The sequence below is a fragment of the Phascolarctos cinereus genome, unplaced genomic scaffold (assembly GCF_003287225.1).
Source record: "Phascolarctos cinereus isolate Bilbo 61053 unplaced genomic scaffold, phaCin_HiC Scaffold_5;HRSCAF=322, whole genome shotgun sequence".
Lineage (NCBI taxonomy): Eukaryota > Metazoa > Chordata > Mammalia > Diprotodontia > Phascolarctidae > Phascolarctos > Phascolarctos cinereus.
This window is the reverse complement of record NW_027555958.1, coordinates 110,522,081-110,546,201: the sequence shown is the minus strand read 5'-3', so window position 1 is coordinate 110,546,201 and position 24,121 is coordinate 110,522,081. Positions and strand designations below refer to the sequence as shown.

General features: G+C 37.5%; 1 protein-coding gene and 1 pseudogene across 3 annotated transcripts in view; one reads left to right on the top strand and one right to left on the bottom strand.

Annotated features, from left to right (window-relative positions):
• Positions 1 to 24,121, top strand: part of PHACTR2 (phosphatase and actin regulator 2) — a 353,184-nt gene that overhangs the window by 18,158 nt on the left and 310,905 nt on the right. The gene's annotated exons all lie outside the window — the stretch shown is intronic.
• LOC110198262 (dihydrolipoyl dehydrogenase, mitochondrial pseudogene) overlaps positions 21,322 to 24,121 on the bottom strand; it is a 145,546-nt pseudogene continuing 142,746 nt past the window's right edge.

Sequence of the window (24,121 nt, the reverse complement as noted above, 5' to 3'; positions counted from 1 at the left end):
TAGAAGCAGAGATCTTTTTAACTGTTTATGCAACTGAAAAGTAAAGAAAGAATTAGCCTACTAGCTGTTTAAGCTATATTGGTAGCTCACGCTTATATAGCATACTAAGGTTTTTCAAAGAATTTTACAAACATCTCTCATTTGATCCTCACGACATCCCTATATGGCACTCTTACTGTGCCCATTTTAGAGATGATAGGCTCATAAAGGTTAAATGACTTGCTCACAGACCCAGTTAGTTTTTTGAGGCAAGATATGAATTTGATCTTCGTAACTCCAAACTCAGCACCTTGTGCTTCCTTTGGCTGTCTTCAGTGCCTTGGTACTAAACAACCAGTGTGACTTTCCCCCCTATCAATTGACAGAGTAGGTCTGTTGTTTGTCCATTGTTAACTCTATCCCCTATTCATCAGGGAATGATACAAAGAAAAAAAAACTAGGACTGCCTCACAATGAATGCTTTTTTGTCATCCAGTTTTCCTAATAGAAATAAAAAGGCTGAAATACTTTGGGAATTCTTCTTTTAAAAAAAAATTTTTTAGCCATTTGATTCTCTGTTGTACACAGTAACAGCAATATTGTAATAATGGTCAACTGTGAGAGACTTAGCTACTCTGATCAATACAATGATCCACAGCATTTCCACAAGACTAATTGGAAAAAATGCTGTCCATCTCCAGAGAGGGAACTGATGGACTCTGAGTACAGATTGAAGTGGGTTTTTTTCTTTCTTTCTCTTATTTTCCCCCTCTCCCGACAAAATGGCCAACATGGAAATGGTTTCATGACTTCATATAATGTGTATTGTATATCTTGTCTTCTCAATGGATGGAAGAGAGGGTGGAGGGAGGGAGCAACTTTGGAACTGAAAATATAAATAAAAAAATTTTTTAAATTGGTAGTCTACCCCAAAAGTCACTAAATTGTACATACTCATTTGATTTAGCAATACTACTTTTAGTCATGTATACCAACGAGGTAGACACAGGGAAAGAATCCATATGTACAAAAAATACTTGTAGCAACTTTTTTTTTACTATAGCAAAGAATTGGAAACAAAAATAACTGTTCAACAATTGTAGAATGGCTGAACAAATTGTGGTATATGAATGTCATAAGAAATGAGGAATATGATGGATTCAGATAAATATGGGGAGACTTGCATGAGCTGATATAGAGTGAATTTGGCAGAAACAAGAGAACAATTTGCAAGATGACTGCAATGATTGCGTAAGAGGAAATCTCTGAAAGACCTCAGAGCTAACCAAAATAAAAACCAATCATGACTTTGAAAGACTGAGATAAACATAACTTCCACCCTTTGGCAAAGAGGGGATGGACTAGAGACAGAGTTCTTCCCTTATTTGTATCATTAGCTCCTTTGATTGTCTGGTGAAGCCTATGGGCTCCTCAGGATAATTTTTTAAATGCATAAAATAAAATTCATATTATTACAAAGGAAAACAATTATATTGAAATACATTAACAAATTATATATTTTTTTTAAAAATCATGGACCCCAAGTTAAGAATTCTCGATTAGAAGTACAGAACCAGGCACACTCTCAGTCAATGTGGCCAGTTTGTTGTTTTGCCTGACTATACACAAGTGGAGGGACTGGAAGAAATGGGGGTGGAGTTGGAGGAGAGTAGATGAAATAACCTGTGGTTGGGGAAGAAGAAAAAAAGGGGTGGAAGGTAGTAACAGTCATGGAAAACAAAGGGGGAAAAGTTGAGATTTTTGTTCACTGAAATGAACTATAAGTAGTTGCTTAAGTTTAATTTTTAAAAAAGAGAACCTCTTAAGTTGATGTATCACAACTTATTCAAACAAGAAAAAAGAAAGATCAGTCCTCTCACCCCTTTCATAGCTAGTCTACTTGTCCTGTAACCATGAAAATGGTGTTTCTGAAAGAGGCAGTAAAAATTAGTGATGTTTGGACTAGAATCTCAGACAGAGCTTCATTTTTGTAGGTAATAATAATAACTAACGTTTACATAGTGCTTCAAGGTTTGCAAAGCCCTTACACATATTATCTCATTGTTCCTCACAACACCACTGTTGAACAAATAAACACACCAACTACACCATTTCTTAGGAAAGAGACACAGTAGAACTTCTAGCACCTATCTCACTAGCAGGTTCGCTTTGATCTGGTCAGACAGGAAGACAGGAATGGAGTCATGACAAGGGGTTAAATAAGCTGACTTTATTCTAGCCTAGTATTCTCAAGAAAAGGGAGTTTGCTGATAACGGGAGCTCCAACTCCTACAGCATTCCCTAGCAACCCTTCTCGCAGGGGCTGGCATGAAGGGAGGGGGCAACTAAACCTCGTCTCGATGGGGTCAATCGAGACCACCACAACTTGTGCATTCCCCTAAATCACCTCAAACCTCAATGAGGGCCAGTTGAGGCAAACACATAGATTACCCCTCCCAAGCCTTGATGGGAGCCAATCAAGGCACACACAGCATTCAGCCTGCACATTCACCCTTATGGGGATCCTCAGTCACTGACCAGTGCCCACTTACTTTACAGGGCAACAGACAAAGAAAGCATATTGCCAGCAATAGCCTCACAATTTTACATCACTTCATCCCTATATCTGCTGCACAAGTGTGGTAGAAACTGTTTTGAACCATGATCATGAGAACTCATATCTAACACCTGGGAAGTAGAGATTGTTATGGCTATGGATCCTGGGAAGAAAACTGTAAGAAAGAATAACAAAAAGTCCACTTTACACACACTAAAATTCATGTTACTTACACCCACCATGACGTAGGTGCTATTTCTATCCTTATTTTATACATGAGGAAACTGAGGCTAACAGAGGTCTAAGGCAAGATTAAAACTCTGATCCTCCATGCTTCAAGTCTAGCACTTTATCCACTAAGGAACCTAATGGCCTCCTTAAGTAATCACCAGTGTCTACACTTTTGGTTAAAGTCCAAATATCTTGTTTGCATGTAGTTATTGACATGCTGTTTTCCCCCATTAGGTTGTGAACTCCTAGAGGGCAGAGGTTGTTTTTGCCTTTCTTATCTCCAGTGTTTAGCACGGTACTGGGATGTAGTAGGTGCTTAATAAATATTTGTTGACTTCGCTTGACACAGAAAGAGTGCTATATTAGCAGATGCTTTACAGTCTAGAATGCACACTTTCTTGTCTTCAGCCGTGCTCCTCGCTGATTGCTGGTTCTTTGGGTGTACAAATTTCACCAGAACCAGCAGAGGGCAGCATCAGCCTGGCTTCATAGCAGATGAGCATGCTGCCTGCTAGGTAGATATCTGCAGGTAAGGGGAAAGTCATACACTCCGGCATTAAGTATGTGACCTGACAGCCAAATATAGCCCACCTGGTCCCAGTGTAGTCTACTTGTATTACTCAGCAAAAACAAAACAAAACGACAATAACCCCACCACCACAACAAAATCCACCATAGTTAACTAGTACACCAATGAGATCTATTCAGTTGTTTGTCCTCAGAGTTGTGTAGATGACTATAGTTGGCTAACTAGTAATGGTAATTGTAATTTGGAATTGTAATTAGTAATGGTAATTGTAAATTGAAATCAAGATAATTAAAGTACCCTGCAAAACAAGTTTTTCTTGGTCTATTCTTTAAAAATTTTTGATGTCCTTGCCACAGAGCAAAATTACCAAATTACAAAAAAAAAAAAAAGGGAGTAAGGGGACCAAAGCACAAGATTAGCTTTCTGGACACCAGGGTAATTAGGACAAAAGTCACGTCTATGGAACTTGAAAGGCAGGCTAAATACAGAGCAAAGCCAAGTAGAAAGAAATAAGTGGAATCATAAAGGGAGTGTATCTGGACAAAGGAAAAGTATAGCTCATTAGGGCAGTCAGGTGTCAGGGAAGAATTATCCACCAGTACCTGTGGGGGTGAGGTTGACTGCTTTGCCCTCATCAGGATCTTAAGAAGCCACCTCATTCAACCCAGGATATGAAAGTTACGTGTCTAGTAGAAAAGCCTTGTGCAATTTGAGATTATTTAACCATTATCAAATTATCTGGGACCTTAATTGGTTGTGGGCAGCACCAACACTGTTAAGCACCCATATAAGGAGAAGTGATATCAGATGTGGGAAAAGGAGGTTCTAAAGGGAGGCTGTATAGTACCCCCAGCCTCCTTTGAAAGATCAGGTAAGAAATAGCTTCTCCTTTTGGAAAATGGGGCAAAGCGGTAAACTGGGGAATGGCTAAACAGTTGTGACATGTTCATGAAGTGCAGATGAAGGAGAGAATTCTAGATATGGGGGATAGCCAGAGAAAATAATTAGAGTCAGGAGACAGAGTGAACAGAACAATATAAAAGGAAATAACAACAAAAAAAGGCCAAAACTAAATACTATGGAATTATAATGACCAAGAAGCTTGGCCCTGGAAAAGAGAGAAAATTAACTTCATTCCTTTCTTCGCTGCAATGGAGATCTGTGAGCATAGAATATTGCATAGGCTGCCAGAGCTGTTGGTTGGTTTCAATGAACTGATTTTTTTTCTCTTTCTTTTTTAAAAAATATTTATATGTGGAGAGAAGAAAAGGGAGGGATGTACTTGGAAATTGTGACATAGGAACAAAAAATATGACTAAATTTAAAAAGAAAAATGAGGCAAGACAATAAAGAGCCCCACATCTCCTAGTCTCTAGTCCTCTAGTCCTAGTGGAATAAGGTCATCAGGAGCCTTCCATATTCAAACATGTCTTCCCCACTCACTTCCCCAATAAAATATCATTTGGATTAACAAATCTCCTCTCTTAAAATTCAAATACTCTCCTCAGGGATAAGACTCATGATCCTTTGGACAATACTACTGGCACAAGCTGCCATAATAAAAATTATTATTGTTATTACATTAATTCTCATTGAATGTTTGATATAATTCAGATAGTAGCAATCTCTTGAGATGGGAAGCTATCCTACTATTGATTTTTTATGCTTAATGTTTGGCAGATAATTGCAAAAATCTATTGTAAAAATTGGATAAAATGATTGCTTTTGAAAATTATTGGTCTAGGGGCAGCTAGGTGGCAAAGTGGGTAGAGCAATGGCCCAGGATTCAGGAGGACCTGAGTTCAAATCTGACCTCAGACACATAACACTTACTAGCTGTATGACCCTGGGCAAGTCACTTAACTCCATTGCCTAGCCAAAAAAAAAATTATTGGTCTATAAGCTCATCTGTATTGTTGTTACTATTATTTAAAATAATAATTTGCACTGGAATGACCCTTCCCAATAATAATAACAGCAGCAACAACAACAACAATAATAGCTAGCATTTACAGAGTATATTAAGGTTTAAAAAGTGCTTTATAAATTTGACCTCATTTTGTCCTTGCAACAACCTTGGGAGGCAAGTACTATTATTACCCCCATTTACATATGAGAAAACTGAGACAGAGTTTTAGGGACTTCACCAAGGTCATGCACCAAGGTCATGCACAGTGTCTAGAATGGGATTTGAACTTAGGTCTACCTGACTCAAAATCCAGTACTTTTATCAATACCATGATCCCTAGACTAATAATATATACTATTTCCTACATAACAAAATTATGGGCCCAGTATAAAACTATGTGTTTATTAGGCAAGAATGAACCTAGCTAAGTTCAGAAAGGCTCACAACAAGCAGTTTGAACTCAAGATGATTTTTTCTTTTTGCCTTAGTAATGCACAAAGACCACCTAGTAAGGTATTGATCTGTGTTAGTTGAGGGCTTTATACACAATGATGAAATAACAGATCCTTGACAGATTGACACCAGTACAATAGCAATACCAATATTCAGATAATTAAATTGCGGTTCGTGGGGATGAAAGGTTTGATTGAGGGGAGGAAAGACAGGGGCAGGAAGCAATTTTGGAGACTTGGTCAGTTTCAAAGAAGATTGGTTTGAGAGTGGGTGGCATGGTGGGGTATTTGTATAGTCAGAGAGCACAGAATGCCAGAGGATAGCAGAGGAACACAGAAAAGATGGGAAGATGCCTAAACCAACCTTGGCTTACTTACAATTTTGCTTAGGGGCCTAATTATGGTAACTAGATCAGTTACCATGAGGAAGCCTCCAAAGCAGCTAATTGTTCTCTTAAAAATCCATGGAGGCTTCTAAATTCATCTTATGATTTTCTCATCATTTGATATTTTTGGAGAAAAGACTCATCAAAGGCTGTTAGCTCACTTTTTGAGGGCCAAATTTGGCCTTAGATATGACTGAATGTTGCCAAATATATATGTGAGGTTTGCAAGCAGATGGGCAAGAGTGATTATGTACTAACAGCATAGGAGGTTCCAAAGGAAACAAAGGTTTCCTTCATTGGGAAGGAAAGGGAGGTTGATATTCCTTATGTTATTTCAAATCCTTCAGATTAAGGAACTTGGATAATTGTGTGGGTTATTGTGGTAGGTGGTACAGTAGATAGAGTGCTGGGCCTGGAGTCAGAAAGACCTGAGTTCAAATCTAACTTCAGACACTTATTAGCTATGTGACCAAAGACAAGTCACTTAACTTCTATTTGCCTCAGTTTCCTCTTCTGTACAATGGGGATTACAATACACCTACCTCCCAGATTGTGAGGGTTGTTGTGAGGGTCAAATGAGATAGATATTTGTAAACTGCTTAGCACAGTGCCCTGCACATAGTACACTCTACATAAATGCTTATTCCCCAAAGCTATACTACCTGAGAGATGTTCTCCATAACCCATTATCAAAGCCTGAGAAGATGTGCACTGCGTAGATGGTACTCCCACCTTTGGAGACGATTATTTAGCCAAGACTCAGGATATATTCAGTATAATTCAACAAACATTTATTAAGCACATACTAGATAACCAGGCATTCTGTTAGGTGCTGAGAATACAAAGACAAAAACCAAAACAGATCCTGCTCCAAAGGAGTTAATGTTTTTCTGGTCAGGAGAGATAAAAAAAATTCATGTCTTGATAATATGTAGGTTAGAATAGTAAGATCTAGTGGAGTTAGACATGATTTGAGAATCTAAACAAGAAAACTACTTTAACCAAATCAAATAAGGTTACAAGTTGTCCCTGAAAAATGTCTCCTGCTCCTCCTCCTCCTCCTCCTCCACCTCCTCCTTTTAAGTGATTTGCCCAAGATCACACAGCTAGTTATCTGAGGTAGAATTTCAACTTGGGTCCTCCATAGTACCACCTAGCTGCCCCTGAAAGTGTCTTCTAACTTGCTTTGAAAAACTTTTTTTAAAGGAAATTGAGAGCATACTTCCATGTGATCGATGGGGAAACAACCCCGAAATGAGGCCCCTGCAGTTTTTGATGAATAGCAAAACTTTAACAAACACTGAAAAATATCAATGAAATACTGAAGTTGGGAATTATTCCCACATTTAAAGCCCTTGTTTGGACTTCAGCAGTAGCTCAATGCCAAAGCCACATGGGAAAAAAATTTCATATTAATAGTAACATTAATGTTATTACTAAACAAGACATTCACCTCATGCCAATCACAGATTGTCTGATAGTCTTTTTGGGATCTTGTAAAGTGATTTATGTGATGGACTTGTTCAAGAGGTATCGGTAGGTAGAAGTAGCCTCAGGAGTCAAGAATTCAAATCAAGTTCAATTCTGCAAGCATTTATTAAATAATTAACACGTGCCAGGTACTATGTTAGGGACTGGCGATACAAAGGCAACAAGGAAATATTACATGCAGTCAAGGAGAATATATTCTATAGGGAGCAGAAGAAAAAGACAGCTTTGTTACCTTGAAAATTCTGTACCAATTGAACTAACAACCTTTTGGGTTAAGTGTTAAGGCATGTTTCAGTCACTCTTCATTTGCCAGTCAATAATTTGTAGTTTGGGCTAGGATCTTTTGTAACCACATCAATAAAATGGCTATTTTGGGCCCAGTTGTATAAATTTATCTGGGCCTGTTCAATCCAGAGAACTGGCTTAATTGTGAAACCCAGTAAAAGTCTATTTGGATTGCTTGATGGGAGTATATGTGGGCTACAGATCGAAGAGTGAAAAAATAAACTCCCTATTGGGGTAAAATTGGCGTCATTTCAAAATGTGGGGATCTGAAAGACCAAAAAAGATGAGTTTTAATCTGGGTATAGCTGATTATGATTTTAGGTTTGTACCTTATTTCTCACCTTGACTTTTACCTTTATTGTTTTTAACTTAGAAAAAGCCAGATGAAATAATATGGACTCATAAGTACCTTTTGACAAATTGAAAGCTTGCTTGTCAGGGAAAAACTTTCTGACTACTTTGTGTTATGACAAAAGATTGTTTTAAGGCTATGGATGCCTCAGAGCAGAATTCCAGGGTTGTGCTGATGCAGGAAGGAGAAGGTAGTGGTTGGCCATTATAAAAAGAATGCCTAACTGCTGCCTGGGTGTAGGGACAATTCTTTAGATAGATAATAAAATGAGCATGGATGAACACTATAATCACCTTTTACACCAAACCACAGAAGGGGATGTGACTATCACAGGAACTTAACTTAGATTTTGAATATATCCATGGACCCAATAACATTATTTTCAGGAACTGTCTCACAGAATATTCATCAATTGGAGAATGGTTGAACAAGTTGAAGTATGTGATTATGATGGAATACTGTAAGAAATGATGAGTATTATAAGAAATTATGAGCAGGATGCTCTCAGAAAAACCTGGAAAGACTTGCATGGGACGATGCAAAGTGAAATGTACTATGTACAATGTAATAGCAATGTTGTAAGATGATCAGCTATGAATGACTTAGCTATTCTCAGCAATATAATGATCCAAGACAGCTCTGAAGGACTTATAATAATAAATACTATCCATCCCTAGAGAAAGAACTGATGGTGTCTGAATACAGATTGAAGCATGCTTTTTTTTTAACTTTATTTTTCTTAAGGCTTTTTCTGGTCTATGTTTTCTTTCACAACATGACTATTACGGAAGTATTTTGTATGACTACACATGCATAAACTATATCAAATTGCTTACCTTCTCAATGAAAGAGGGGGTAAAGAGGGAGGAAAGGAGAGAATTTAGAACTCAAAGTTTTAAAAACAAATGTTAAAAATTGTTTTTACATGTAACTGGGAGAAAATAAAATAGTAAATTAAAATACTAATAATAATATTTGATTTCCCCCCTAATTGCTTGTAAAAGCAAGTTTTAACATTTGTTTTTAAAACTTTGAGTTCCAAATTCTATCCTTTTCTTCCTTCCCCCTCCCGGAGATGGTAAGCAATCTCCATATTGTTCATTTTTTGTGGAAGGAAACTAGAAAAAGAAAGAAATGAAAGAAGGAAGAAAAAGAGAAAGGAAGAAGGTGTAAGAGAGAAATAGTATACTTCGGTCTGTATTCAGACACCACCAATTCTTTCCTTGGAGGCAGATGGCCTCATGAGTCCTTTCAGATCATCTTAGATCATTGTTTTGCTGAGAATAGCTAAGTCATTCACAGTTGTTCCTTGTACATTATTGCTGTTACTGTGTACAGTGTGTTCCTGGTTCTGCTCACTTTACTGCATCAGTTCATGTAAGTCTTTCCAAGTTTTTCTGAAGTCATCTTGCTTAGTTTGATTTTATTTTTAAGTTGGATGAGGAACTTGTGGTGACTTTTCTGTGTGTGATGCATGAAAATATTAGATCTCAAAGGTCAGTTTGGAAATGTAGATGATTCTCGCATGAGCCTTTGGAAACTTAGCTGGCTATTTAGTACTTAATACCTATATGACTGTGGGAAAGTAACTAAAGTTATGGGCCTTGGCTTTGGCCTTGGCTTCAACACTTGTAAAATGAAAAGTTTGGATTAGATTATCTCTAAAGTCCTTTCTTATACTTCTATGACCAATTATCTAGGTGGAAGAAATTGAAAATCCCCAGCACAAGTAGTAAAAAGATATAGATGGGTTAGGTGTAGGTGATGGCACAGGGTTTAAGAAAACCAGTTTGGGAAATTCTGCTGTAATCTGAGCTTGTTAAGATTTCCTCTAATCCTTTTCAATTCCTTAAATTGGCTTTACTACAGCTCCTAATCATAAATCCACACCACCCCCACCCCCCCACACAAGCCATCTTTCTTTCTTTCTTTCTTTCTTTCTTTCTTTTTCTTTCTTTCTTTCTTTCTTTCTTTCTTTCTTTCTTTCTTTCTTTCTTTCTTAAGAAGTTGTATCCTTATTTCAAGAGAACAGGCTAGGGACAACTAGGTGGTGCAGTGAACCTGAGTTCAAGTCCAACCTCAGACACTTGACACTTACTAGCTGTGTGACCCCAGGCAAGTAACTTAACCCCATTCCCTAGCACCTCCCCCCAAAAAAGGGAGAGGGTAGGGAAGAAGTGAGAATATTGCATACTTTCTTTAGGGGGCAAAGAAGAAGGACTCAGGAGGAAAAGCTGACATTGGCAATGGACCAGGAGTTTGTAGACCAAACCTTTAAGATCCATGGAAGAGAATTCATAAGATTTAGAGTTAGAAATAACATAAAACATAAAATATCACCTAGTCCAACACAGAAGAAAATCAGGTAGAAGGAAGGGTTGTTGTGGTGTCAAGGAATGTCATAAGGCACAGGCATTGTTTTGGATTTTATTAATTTTGTTTATCATATTTGTTTATGATAATAAGCTAGTTGCCAGAGAAAACATGTTCTATGAAAATCACATACCTTAATTTGAGGCTTTTGCAGTGTTAAAACATATGAAATCCTACTTAAATACAGTTTACTATTGATCATTTTTAAAAGTATTTCCACTGTTAAGTGATCCTGATGCTTTAATGAAATCAATCAAATGTCATTTTGATAATCATAAACTTGGAAGTTATATTGAATTTTAAAGTATCTGCCTTATAATTACTGAAAAAATTGCCCATATTTTTTCAAACTGCTTACCCTCCTCCATGAGACAAAGTATAAATCTATCTGTCTGTCTATCTATCAATAACTTCCCCCCCAAGACATGGGACTAACTAGTTGGAAGGTAGTCTATATTTGAATCCTAAGACACATGATTGAGCAGAAGCAGGGGATATTCTTTTGCAAAGGATAATTCTTCGTCACTTTTGAAACCTGCTCATTTGCAAATAGACGTTTTTGACCTGGAGAGTCAATTTTTGGAGGCAAGTTCTATCTTCCTTCAGCAGAAACTACAGAACAAAAATAAAATTCATCTGAAAAGGTACACTCAGGCCAACAGTTATCTCATCATTAACATTAGAATCTTGAGGCTAGTTAGTTAACTTACTATCACTATGTGCCCTCCCTCTCTTTGGCTAATATGCTTCTCCGACCTACCTCCTGCCTTTATAATTCCTGTTACACTGATTTACAACCTCTTTGCTTATGCTGCCTCCTCTCATTCCTAGCCATCTCAGCCCTGACTCCTTCCAAGACAATTCACCTCTTTTTGCCTTCTACCAACTTCTTCCACTGTGCTCTTTTGAATCCCTTTCCTATTGTAAAAAACCAAACCAAACAAAACAACAAAAACCCCTGCATCATTTCTTGTTCTTTGTTTCTTTCAAGCACAGCTCAAATGCCACCTCTCTTCCATACGAGGCCTTTTCTGTTTGTTCCAGGTGCTAATAGTTCATCCCAAATCACTTTGTATTTATTTTGCATATATTTATTCACATACAATTTTTATCTTCCATAATAGAATTTAAGTTCCTTGAAGTCAGATCAGATTGTTTCATTTTTGGTTTTGTATCACTATATATTAGCACAGTGACTGGCATATGGTAATTGCTTAATATCAACCAATAAACATATATTAAACACCTACTATGTGCCAAGCATTGTGCTTAAGCACTGAGAAGAGGCAAGAGATAGTTCTTGCCCTCAAAAAGTTCACAATCTAATGCGGGAGACAACTAATATATGCTTGTTAAGTGATTGCTACTTATAGGATTGTGGCATGAAATTTTATCAATAGCCATTAAATTGGCCCATTACTATATGTAAATTCAAATAGTTAAGATGAGATGGTTCTAGAGTAGAATAGAAGAGGATATTGGGGGATAGGGTTTCTTTTATGAAGTTATGAAATGGCTTTCAGTGAATCTTAGCTATTTCCTAAATAAAAGCCAACCCATTAACAATATTCTTCTAGTGATGTACCTAGGTTGCAAATTACAGAATGTCATGATGTCAGAAGTTAGAAATTTCAATCTCCTTTCATTGTAATTGTTTATACCAATTCATTTACTGACCATGGGTTAAGAGACAGGTGTATCATTCAAAATTTACTAAATTGCAAATGTGTTCATGCTACTCCTTATCAAGACAACCTGTCTTCCTCTTCCCCACCAATCCATGACCATCATTTTCTTTATAACCTAGCTAAAGACTTAGATTCAAGAATCCTTTCTTCTATACAGAGTGTCCCAAAAAATCTCAGTACAATTAGTAGCTTAAAACTGCACTAAGATTTTGGGACACCCCGTATAAAAGAAAGACTTTTTGAATCTAAGTCTTTAGCTTTAACTTAAGTCTTCAGTTTAAAACTTTAGTAACTTAAATCCACACTAAGACTTTTGAGACACTATACTGGCATTTACTTGCTATGACATTATGTAAGTTTCAATTGTGTGTAGTTTATACTTTATTGTTTGAAAATTTCTTCTGTTCTCTAGTCAATATGTTAAATAGAGTAAAATATTTGCCAAGCACCCACTTATATGCCTAGAACTGTGGGGAAGAGTAAAGAATTATAAACTCTTCAAGGACATTAACATCTAGTCAGGAAGATGTGACTTTCACACAGGAAACAATTCAGAGAAAAAGACAGCATATAATATGCTAAATTGTGGTACAGATGGTAACTGCAATTGGAGATCTGTCTTCAGATGCTCTTTTTCAACATATTTTGGAGACGGCCTTTGTTCAAGGTTGTTGTGCTGGATATGGATCATAACAAAAATTTAAAAAATGACACAGTTCCTGACCTCAAGAAGTTTAGAGTTTACCAGGAGTATACGAATTAGGAAGAAATGCTCTATTTTTCAACAATATTATAAATTCATTGATGATGAAATTGTATTGATAGCCATTAAATTGGTCCATTACTCTATGTAAAGACAAGTAGTTAAGAAAGTCATATTTCTTAATTCTTTTATATCCTCTATGGCATAGGACAGATTGGTCAGTAAATATTTATTAAGTACATGCTATGCACTAGGCACTGTGCGAAGTGCTTAGTGGTAGATGTTTTTGTTCAGTCATGTCTGACTCTTCCTGACCCCATTTAGGGGTTTCTTGACAAAAAATACTGGGGTGGTTTGCATTTCCTTCTCCAGCTCATTTTATAGATGAGGAAACTGAGGCAAACAGGGCTAAGTGAATTGCCCAGAATCACATAGCTAGTTTGAGGCCAGATTTGAACTCAAGAAGATATGTTTTCCTGACCCCAGGCCCAGCACTCTATTCTCTCTACCACCTAGTTGCCTGAGTGGTAGATATAGCTATTAGAAATAATAGAAATTTAGAGATTATCACTAGGTCATTTGAAGATAGCTGAACGAAGTGGAAATATTTGGCTTGGAGAAGAGATGACTTAAATGAGATGCCATAACTATTGTATAGTATTTAAAGAACTATAATATGAAAGAGGGATTATATTTACTCTGCTTGAGTCCAGAGAGCAGAACTAGGAGCAGTGAGTGGTAGATGCAGAAAGGTAGATTTTAGGTTTAATGTAAGACAGGGAGTTCTTTGAGTTCAAATCTGGCCTTAGACACTTGATACTTACTAGCTGTGTGACCCTGGGCAAGTCACTTAACTCCAATTGCCTCGCCAAAAAAAAAAAAAAAGACAGGGGGTTCTTAACCCAGGGCTCATGAATTTAGGTTGTTTTTAAAATGTGTGTATGTGTGTATGTATATGTACATACATGCACATATATATGCATAATTGTATTTCAATATAATTATTTCCTTTATAATCCTCCATATTTTATTTTATGCATTTAAAAACATTCTGAGAAGGGCCCCTTAGGCTTCACCAGATTGCAAAAGGGGCACATAACCCAAAGTCAGTTAAGAACCTCTGCTGTAAAGAGAAACTTCCTCACAGTAAAAGCTGTCCCAAAGTAGAGTGGTTGCCTTAGGAGACAATGGTATCTCTTCACTGGAATTCTTCATGCAGAGAGTAGAGGACCACTTCCCATTTATGGGTAGATAGGATTCTGGTTCAGATACAGACTAGTTTGGATGACTTTTGAAATCCCTTCCAAATCTGAGAGCCTGTGATTTGGTAGACTCTCTCAGTTTGGTCAGATGCTTGATGTGTTTTACTCCACAAGCTCCCAAATGACACACTGGCCTTGGTTTGGGTTTCTGCTTTTTTTCATTTTAGCAAAAAGTACAAAAAATTTTAGTAAAAGCCTCAGTCAATGGTGCTGCTGCCATTTATCTGGTAGAATCCATTGGGAGCCTTTAGTCTTGTATTGCTGGTGGTGATACCTAGATTCAAACAAAATTCTGTGTGCATAATAAGTGCTCAATGACTATTGAGTGACAGGTAATGATGGGAAACAATAGTGCGGCCTCCAGTAGGTTTCAGAAAAGGGGAGATGATTTTTGAGTAGAGGTTTTGGGTAGAATATGAGTCCAAAGGGCAAAGTCACAAACAGTACCAGGGTCCAAAGAATGGGTCTTTTACCACAGTGAAAGGACAAATGGATGAGTCCTTGTCAAGGATGTTGAAGGGAGTTCTTTTTCAGAGATGAATTAGATGAAGGGTAAACCTCTGAGTTCTTTGTGTAATCTGTAATTCTGTAACACTGTAATAATGCCTGGCATATAAGTACTTAATAAATGCATTTTTGAGTGATTGAGGTGCTCCAAAGAAAGTACTGTTGTGTATGCTTAGTGTTTTCATTCACATACACGGATGGTGATCCATATTAGAAACAATATTCTTTATTATATGAGATGGCCATCTGGGAGGAGGGAAAGGGATACAGGAGGAAATTTAGGTGATATAGAAACAAAAGATAACAACAAAAATTTACTTTAAAAAAGATTAGAAACCACAGGTTTGTAAAAACTTAAAATCAATGCAGATCGAAAAAAAGAAACAGGTGTTGCTTGAAAAGGGACTAGTGGTTAGAATATTTGGGAGAATTTTAATTTTTATACAAAGAACAATGATATTGGACATCAGTTATACCTCATTAACAACAGTGAAGTACAACACAAATACTTCAGTATATAATTTTCTTTGGGGGTTGGGGGAGAGAGAGAGACAGAGAGAGAAACAGAGAGAGGAAGGAGAAATGGAAGAGAGAGAGAGAAAAACAAAAAGCCAGCAACCTGTTATTTTATCTTATGCATACTCAGTCCTGAGTTAAGCTTCAAAGGATCTTGAGTTATACGTGCCCATTGTCTGTTGCTTTTCTGTCTTAGTTAACAATTTTTAGAGTTCTTTTAATTGGGTATTCATAAGTAACATTATAGACTTAATTGTAGCAAGGAGAGTTGCAGTCATTTTGAAGGCAACACAGGAAGGCTCTGGATGTGGTTTTCAAGAAAATGAAAGTTTATTTTCAACGGTTGCTGTTTTCTTTTGAAGCCACAAAAAGATTCAGATTTGACCTATAGTATTTACTTGTTTACTTTCTACATTCATATGCCCTCAACCTCCATTTTGAAAGAAAATGAATAAAAATTATTACTACTCATAATCTTCACTTTTAGATGGTGACCATGGCAGAGGCTTTTCTAGATGGATAAACAGCTTCATAAGATAGACAAATGATTAAATAGTCCATTTTCATGTTATTCCTACTGTCTTCGGCTGAAAATACTCGGCTTTTGTGGTTCCTAATTCTCCAAACATATGGGGATGTTAAATAGTAAAATATGGTATTAGAGCTGTATCATGGACCAAAGGTGTTTGAATCCTAAAATTCAAACTCGAAAGTTAAGAAATTCTTAATGCAAACACTACCTTCTTGTTACTTGCATATGTTTCCCTACTCTTTCCATCTTGCTGTACCTTCTTGTCATATCTCTGCTTATCCATTTTCAGTCCCCAAACCTAGATTACCTATATTATTTGTCTTTTCTGATACTATGCAGGGATGCTGAACCTCCTAAAGGAGGAACTCATATAACCATAGTTGCCCAGGCTCGCTACAATTTTCTCCTACTCTTCTTGACCCCATTTGGGGTTTTCTTGGCAAAGATACTGGAGTGGTTTGCCACTTCCTTCTCCAGCTCATTTTACAGATAAGAAACTGAGGCAAACAGGATTAAGTGACTTGCCCAGGGTCATATAGCCAGTAAATATCTGAGGCCAGATTTGAACTCCTGAAATGAGTCTTCCTGTCTCCAGGGCTGGGGTCTATCTGTGAGAGATCACTTGTGCCACCTAGCTGCCCCCATGGGGCCCTACTACAGATTGCTGCTGTCTAATTTTCGGCTGGGCCCTCATCATTCCACACTAATTTTTTTTTATTGTTCCATGACTGATTATCTCTTTCTCCATGGCTTCTGTTCCAAACCTTCTCTTCCCTTCTCATAATACCTGCATCACTCCCTGCCACAAAGTACTCAGCACAGTATTTGTTTCATACTTCACCAAGGAAATTGAGGCCATCCATCTTGAGCTTCATCTCCTCTTTATTCTGTGTATTGAATTTTGTCAACATTATTTCTCTCCTCCTTTGGTCCACTCTCAGAAGAAAAGGCCTTTCTCCTTGCCCAAGCTAACTCCCCTGTGCCTTTAATCTCGTCTATTCTCATCTCCTTGAGGAGCTTCTCCTTTTGATCATTCCTTCTGAAGTGCTAATATTCAATCTCTGTGGTTCCATCCTTGCCACCTACAAACATATCCATATCTCCCCTATCTTTTTTTTTTGCAATTATAGATAAAAACAATTTTTAAATTCTTTTAAAAAATTTAATTCCAAATTCTCCCCCTTTCTTTTCCTCCCTTCCCTCCTTGAGACAACAATCGATTTGACATAGGTTATACGCGTACAATCATGCAAATCATATTTCCATATTAGTCATATTGTGAAAGAAAATGCAGGCCAAAAAATCCATTAAAAAAATAAAGAAAGTGAAAAAGAGTATGTTTTGATGTGCATTCACACTCCATCATTTTTTTCTCTAGAGGTGGATAACATTTTTCATCATGAGTCCTTTGCAAATGTCTTTATCTCCACTGTCTTTGATAAAAACCTATACTTAACTAGTAACTCTTTACCCACTATTATATCAACTAACATTTAACTAATTTATTTATATTATAATTAGTTAATAACAGCTAGTAATTAAAATGATATTTTTTATAATAATAAATCATAATAGAATTAATTAATAACAATTAGCTAATATTATTAAAATAACTGATATTCAGTCTCTCTCTTTATCCGCTGGCTTCTTCCTTGCTACCACAAGCATGCCCATGTCTCCCCTGTCTTTAATAAAAACCTTTACCTAACTTAAGCTGTCGTCTTATAATCTATATCTATCTTCTATATTATGGCCAAGTTCCTCTACTTTTTCTTCTCCTATCACTTCTAAATTCCTTGCAGTCTTGATTCCAATCTCACTGCTTGATTGGTTCCTTCAGAATTATCAATGATCATTAAATTGCTAAATCCAATAACCATTTTTAAGGTCTCATCCTTCTTGTCCTCTGTAGAGGACCACAAGTGAGTAGGACTCTGACCCTGATGGCTATATAAGCCCTCTCAGGTGAGGAGCTTGCTCCTTGGCCTGGATCAGTTCTCCACTCCCCAGAAAGAAGGGCAGCTAGGCAAGCTCAACCATATGTTGCTAGCTCTAGCACAAACATGTATCAAGTATTGCTAGCTTATGTATCAAGTATTGGACATTCCGGGAACAAGAAGTACGTGGTGTTTTCACTGGAACAGCACGGGAGAAGGACACAGCCAGGAGAATGTTGCAAAGAGATGTGCTCGTTGATACTTTGGTATTAGTATGAGAAGAATTCTCGGTGTTGCCTGTCGGTAAAGATATGTAAACTTTGTTGCTTTGTACGCTGTTACATTGGGGTATGTTCCCATGAGTCAAAGATATAAAACTGCCCGCTGTGCTCTAATAAAGTTGAGTCCGTTTTCCATCACGCTTGGAGTTCTGTCTCTTTCGTATTTGCCTTGCAGTCTCCGGTCAACAACCCTTTCGCAGACTTCGCTGCTGGTCAGCGGAGCTGCCCCGACTCACAAGTCACAGTCCTCTCTGAAGTATTTGACCACATCCTTCTCCTGGATGTTCTCTATTCCTTTTCCTAACCGTGCTGTTATGATTGAGGACTGGCACTATGTTTTTGCCTTTCTTTATATTCCAAATGCCTGGCACATAGCAGGTGCTACAAGCACAGTACCTGTATACACAGTGCCTGGCACATAGTCAGTACTTAATAAATGCTTGTTGACTTGATTTGACTATCCTTTGGGAACTTTGCATGCTGTATTTGTTGAGGGTGATGAAAAGTATGGAATAGGAACGTGTCTCTTCTTCCCTTCCTGTTTCACACCCCCATCCCAATCTGTTCAAGGCTAACAAGAGGGATAAGAAATCTTATCTATGATCCTAAGGGCAATCTGGGCCCAGATGGACACTTTTCTATGAAATTATTACGAGGGAGACAGGAAGAGAATTCAACTGGTTTTAGGGGTGAGTTAGAAAAAAATTAAGAATTAAAGCAACACAGGTGTACAGAATAGTAGCCAATTAACATGGGGATGAGTCTTCACAGAGAGTCTTGTTTCTAACTTTCTGGTTAAAAAATGGCCTGAGGACCAAGGACTTTCTGATCAAACTGCTCAGAGCTTCTCATCTTGAGATTCTATGTATGTACACAAGTTCAGGTTCTATAAGAAAGCAAGAATAAACCTCCAGTATACCAAGATCCTAACATGGAGGAAAAGACCTCAATTATAAACAGAGCCACATAGTGGTGTGTATCTGCATATGTGTATTTTCAAGCAAACAATATAGAAGCTAGGTATCACCCTGAATTGAGCTCAGACTTTGAGTCAGGAAGATCTAAGTTCGAATTCTACTTAACAGCTTTGTGACCCTGACAGAGGCAACCTCTCTGAGCCTTAGCTTCCTCATCTGTAAAATGAGAGGGTTGGACTTTATGGTCTTTAAAGGCCCTTCCAGCTCCAAATCTGCAATAACATGATGGCTTTCTTTTCATTCTTTGGAGAAAAAACATTCTTGAAGTTACAAAATTCAAAGAAGCAAACCTATCTTAGATACACCATAAGAAAGGTCGCAGAAGCCACAAACCAGACATTGTGTAATGAACTGCAGCAATCATAGTTTAACAGACCCCACAGAGCACTCTACATGGCCTTTCAAATGGACTTTTTGATTCCCGTGCAGGATATTTTCTCTCTTTCCCCTGAGCCTTTGCATGGGTTGTCCCTCATGCCTGTAATACTCTTCCTCCTTATGTCTGCTGAGGAAAAATTGCTATTTTTAACATCTTAATAACTAATTATTAAATTAGGATTAAGGCATTTTCTCCTTACTTCCTCATTCAGGGACCAGCCCCTATTGGTTAGTTAGCCAGTCTCTGAAGGACAAGGCTGATAGACAGGATTGCCCAAATCCTCCAGGGAACATGCCCCTTGATCTTGGATGGGACCCCAGCTAACTAGGAGACCTTCTGCTTAGAGTGTAAACAGAATTTAATCTAGGTTTGGGAACCTGCGGCCTTGAGACTACATGTGGGTGCCAGATTTGTTCTGTGAAATTTGGATTCAGTCAAAGGGATGGACTTGAGGACCTAGAGGGCCACATATGGCCTTGAGGCCACAGGTTCCCTACCACTGATCTAGGTGAATTCCAGAGCCAAAGCATTAAATCTATCCCTTAAACCCCTCCATTGGAATTGTGGGTAACCCAGCTCATGAAGGAGAAAACCAACCAGAGTGGGGCAGGTAGATTCCTTTATCTAGCTAACTGGAGGTAACTAAGTCTCATGATAAAGCCATGTTCTCAGCAGGAGAAGCTGAAGACTTTTAACTCATGTCAGAGACACCCCTTTTTCTAAAAGTAGATTAAGGCATTCAGTGTCTCCATTGGGGGTCTTTGGTTACCAAGAGAAACCACTGACAGTCAATTTATTAATTATCAGTTAGTCATTAATAAATTGATTATTAATTATTCAGGAACTCTGTCTCTTGGGTTTTTCACTTGTCTCACTGCCTCTTGCACCCCTAGTTCCTTTCATGGTTCAGCTCAGCTGCCATTTCCCACTTAATTTCTTTGCTTATCAGCACATCCTACTCCCAAAATTGCTTTGTTTTTACTTTGTTTATGTCTCTTTTAGTGACTTGTCTGAATGCATTTTGTTCTCCTTTCCTCAGTAGAGTGGAAACTCCATGAGGACAGGGACTGCTTTGCTTTTTATATTTATATATCTTGCACTTAGCACAGTGCCCAGCTTAGTCAATGCTTAATAAACACTTGATTATGCATTCATTCTCGAAGTCAAAGTACTCACCAATAGCGCTCATTCCTGTTCCATGGCTTTGTGTGTCTTTTCAACACTTGACCCCAGGCTCTACTGTTTCTTAGAATTTACTTTGTGGCTCTTTATTGTTTCTGCAGAATTCTTTTCTCATTTCTATACCTTTTCTCTTATATTCCACTTTGTTCCTTAGCTCTTCCCTGGACTAACTTCTTTTCCTTTCTGGGTATGACGTCTCATTTTTATTCTGTTTCTGATATACCTTTTCTGTTACTCTGAACCTCATGCCAACTAACTGGTTAGTGTGATTAATGTAGATAGTCTGAATAGATAATTCATGCCTCACATGAGGGCTAAAAAGTCCTCATTATCTGGTTTTGTTGTCTACATCACCAGAATTATCTAGACAACATAACTAACCTATGAAATGTGGAAAATCTACTTTGCTGTATAGCCCACATAAATTTTATATCATGCATACTTCAAATATAATTTGTCTCATAACTTCATAAGAAAGCTCTTGATTATGTTTGGAGGAAACAATACATAGGAATCTTTTTAGCTCTTTGTTATACTGCCATAAGAGAGGGTTTACAAAAGGAATACAAATCTTAGGCAAAAAAAATTAGCGACATTTGAAATAAATTTGAAATGGAAACATTAGCATAGTCCTCTAATTTTAATTTTTTAAACCTATTGTTAAATATTTGCCTGAACAAAAACATTACTTAATTCAGTCCTAGAAATTCTTAAAGCTGTGAGCCTTCTACATTAGAAGCCTTTTACATTAAACATCTTCCACAAAATCTTTCAGGCAGTAGATATGGATGTATAAGCAGATGACATTTCACTTTAAGTGTTGTTTCCTTTGCCAAAAGATGTAGTTAAGTTTGCTTCAATGAAAGCTTTTGATACAGTTGGATGGGCATGACTGACTCCAATAGCATCACAGGATGCTCTTTATACTCCAAAGCAAGTGTAGCTTCATTGATCATTTGTCCAGCACCTGCCCCTAGAATATGTGCTCCCGGTATTCTGACCAAGGATCTTTCCAGTCAGAATTAGTTTTAGCTCTGCTATTGGCTGCAAAAGGAAACTTTCTACCTTGTACTCAATACATTCATCTTTCCATTGTTCTTCTGATTTACCAACCCATCCAACTTCAAGATGTGTCTAGATTATGGATAGCACATGATTTTAGCCAATGTGTTCAGCACCACTAGCTGTCCCTTCAACATAGGTAAAGCCCTCATCTTCTGCTTTGTGAACTATTCTGAGGTCAGCAATTATAAACTCCAATAGTGTAGATATATTTAGAACTTTGGATTGGAATCTAGCATTGCTTAGGACACAATCTTTGAGATCCAGGTCAATTCCAAGTTCTTCCAGTCCCAAATTTTGGTGAAGGATCATCAGCCAAAGCAAACAGAAAAAAATTCACAAATGAATAACTTCAGCTTTTCTACCAGAAACACCTTCAACATCTATATCAATTTTCCTTCTGATTCCTTAGTAGCCCTAGTAACTTTGGTATTTAGCTTAAACTTAAATCCATGTTTTTGAAGGATTTACTGAAAACTTTTAGAACTCTTCATGTCAATTCCCATGCCGTCAACATGACTCAAGAACTCAATTACAATCACACCTGCACTAAGTCATTGCCAAAATGAATGAATTTCCACACCAATGACAACATCTTTTCTGGAACTTTTTTTTAAAGGATAAAGTACCTTCTAGATAATACAGCTGTTAGCTTTACCAGTCATGAGCATAGGGAAGGAAGAAATTTTTGAATCTGTGGCAGTGAAAATGTTCCTTGTATTGATAACCTGCAAGCTACCATCAGATTTTGCTACTGTGACCTGATTTTTGCTCATTATATTTCCATATCCAGGCACATAGGTGACCTTATTTTGCTTAAATAAGTGGACAGTTGTGCCAGTTAAAATATTTACTGTACCACTCTTGCTCTATCATCCTCTCTAAATTCAAGCAGACTTCTTAAATTTCAATTCCTCTAGATGGTAAATCTTTACGAGTCAAATGGTAAAAGTGTGTTAATTCAGTGAAACCTTAGAAATAATACAGCTGACATTCAAATAAGTTCTACCAAAGGTTTCACTTTTTTCAACACAGACTGTCTTAAAGTCCAGTTGAGCAGTGTTAACAGCAGCAATATCCTCCAGGACCAGAACTTATGACTGTGACATCAGCATTAATTGGTTGATCTACCTAAGTCCTTAGGGTAACTGCAGAAATTCCCCATAGGCTATGAGGCAATTCAACTGAAATGACCTCTCTTGACCAGGACAAAGGACATATGGTTTCAGTTCTACATTTTTATTTCTTTTGACCCCTCAGCTGTGGTTTTCACCTCTTCTGAATGCCCAGTTTTATCTTATGATCACAGAATCATAGAATTACAGACCTGGAAGAGACCTTACAGGTCATCTTGATCAACCTGTACCAGAACAAGAATCCTCTCTGCAGCATATATAAGTGGTCATAGAGCTTTAAGTAAGACTTTTAGTGACGAAGAACCGATTGCTTTCCAAAGAAGCCAAGAAGAAGGTTTTTCAACACCTTTAGTTGTTAGGAAAGTTTCCCCCCTTTATATTAAAACCTACTCTGATCATATTTAATCAATGGCTTTGTACTAGAAAGTTTTGGAGCTGATAAGATAAATGAAGTGCGAATGGCAAAGTTATTTCCTTACCTATGATGATCAGATGTGGGGCTGGAAGGGAATCTTAGAGATGGTTGTGATGTGTCTCACAGTTACATCTCTATTATATTTTACTGTCACTCTACTCCACCACGAAAGTTCTCTTGGATGCTTCTTTGACAAACTCTGTTACTATGGCTTCCTCTTCCCATGGCCAATACAGAGGGAGGGGAGTGGAGCTAATTAGTCAGATAATCAAGTAGCATCTTTTTAAGTACTCACTGTTCCAAGCACTATGCCAAGCCAGTGGGAAAAGAAAAGGGTGGGGGGATAATTTTTCAGCTGTCTCGTCAATGAGGATTTACCACACCTATCTGATAGAAGAAAAAAAAACAGTTTACTCAGAGGGCTTTTTTTTTTTTAATTGGCTATGTTCTCCATTCCTAGTTGGGTTAGAGCAAATCAATTTCCTTTCAATGTCCTCATTTCAAGGGCCAGGTAGCTAGTTCCTGGCCATGCAAATTGCTTTGAAATGTCAATAAGTCTCAACATGACAATTAGCAACACTGGAGGGGGAAGAGTGGAAATGATGCCCTTTGCCTTGCATTTCCCTCCTCCTTTTGATGATAACTAGTATTTATACAGTACATTAAAATTTTCAAAGTTCTTTCTTTGTAATATCCTTGTGACATAGGTTTGAACAAAATGAATGAATGAAAATACACCTGTTAAATACTTACTGTATGCCAGACTCTGTATTAAGAATTATAGGCAGTGCAAGAATTATTATCACCATTTGACATATGAGAAAACTGAGGTGGACAGAGTTTAAGTGACCTGCTCAGGGTTACACAGTAGGTAAATGGCAGTGTTCTTTTCCCTATATTGTACTACCCCCAAAACCCCCAAATCCATAGATGGATGAATGAATATATTGGATCTTTGGACAACAACGACTAAAGTCCCTGCAAGGTGGCCAATGTAGAG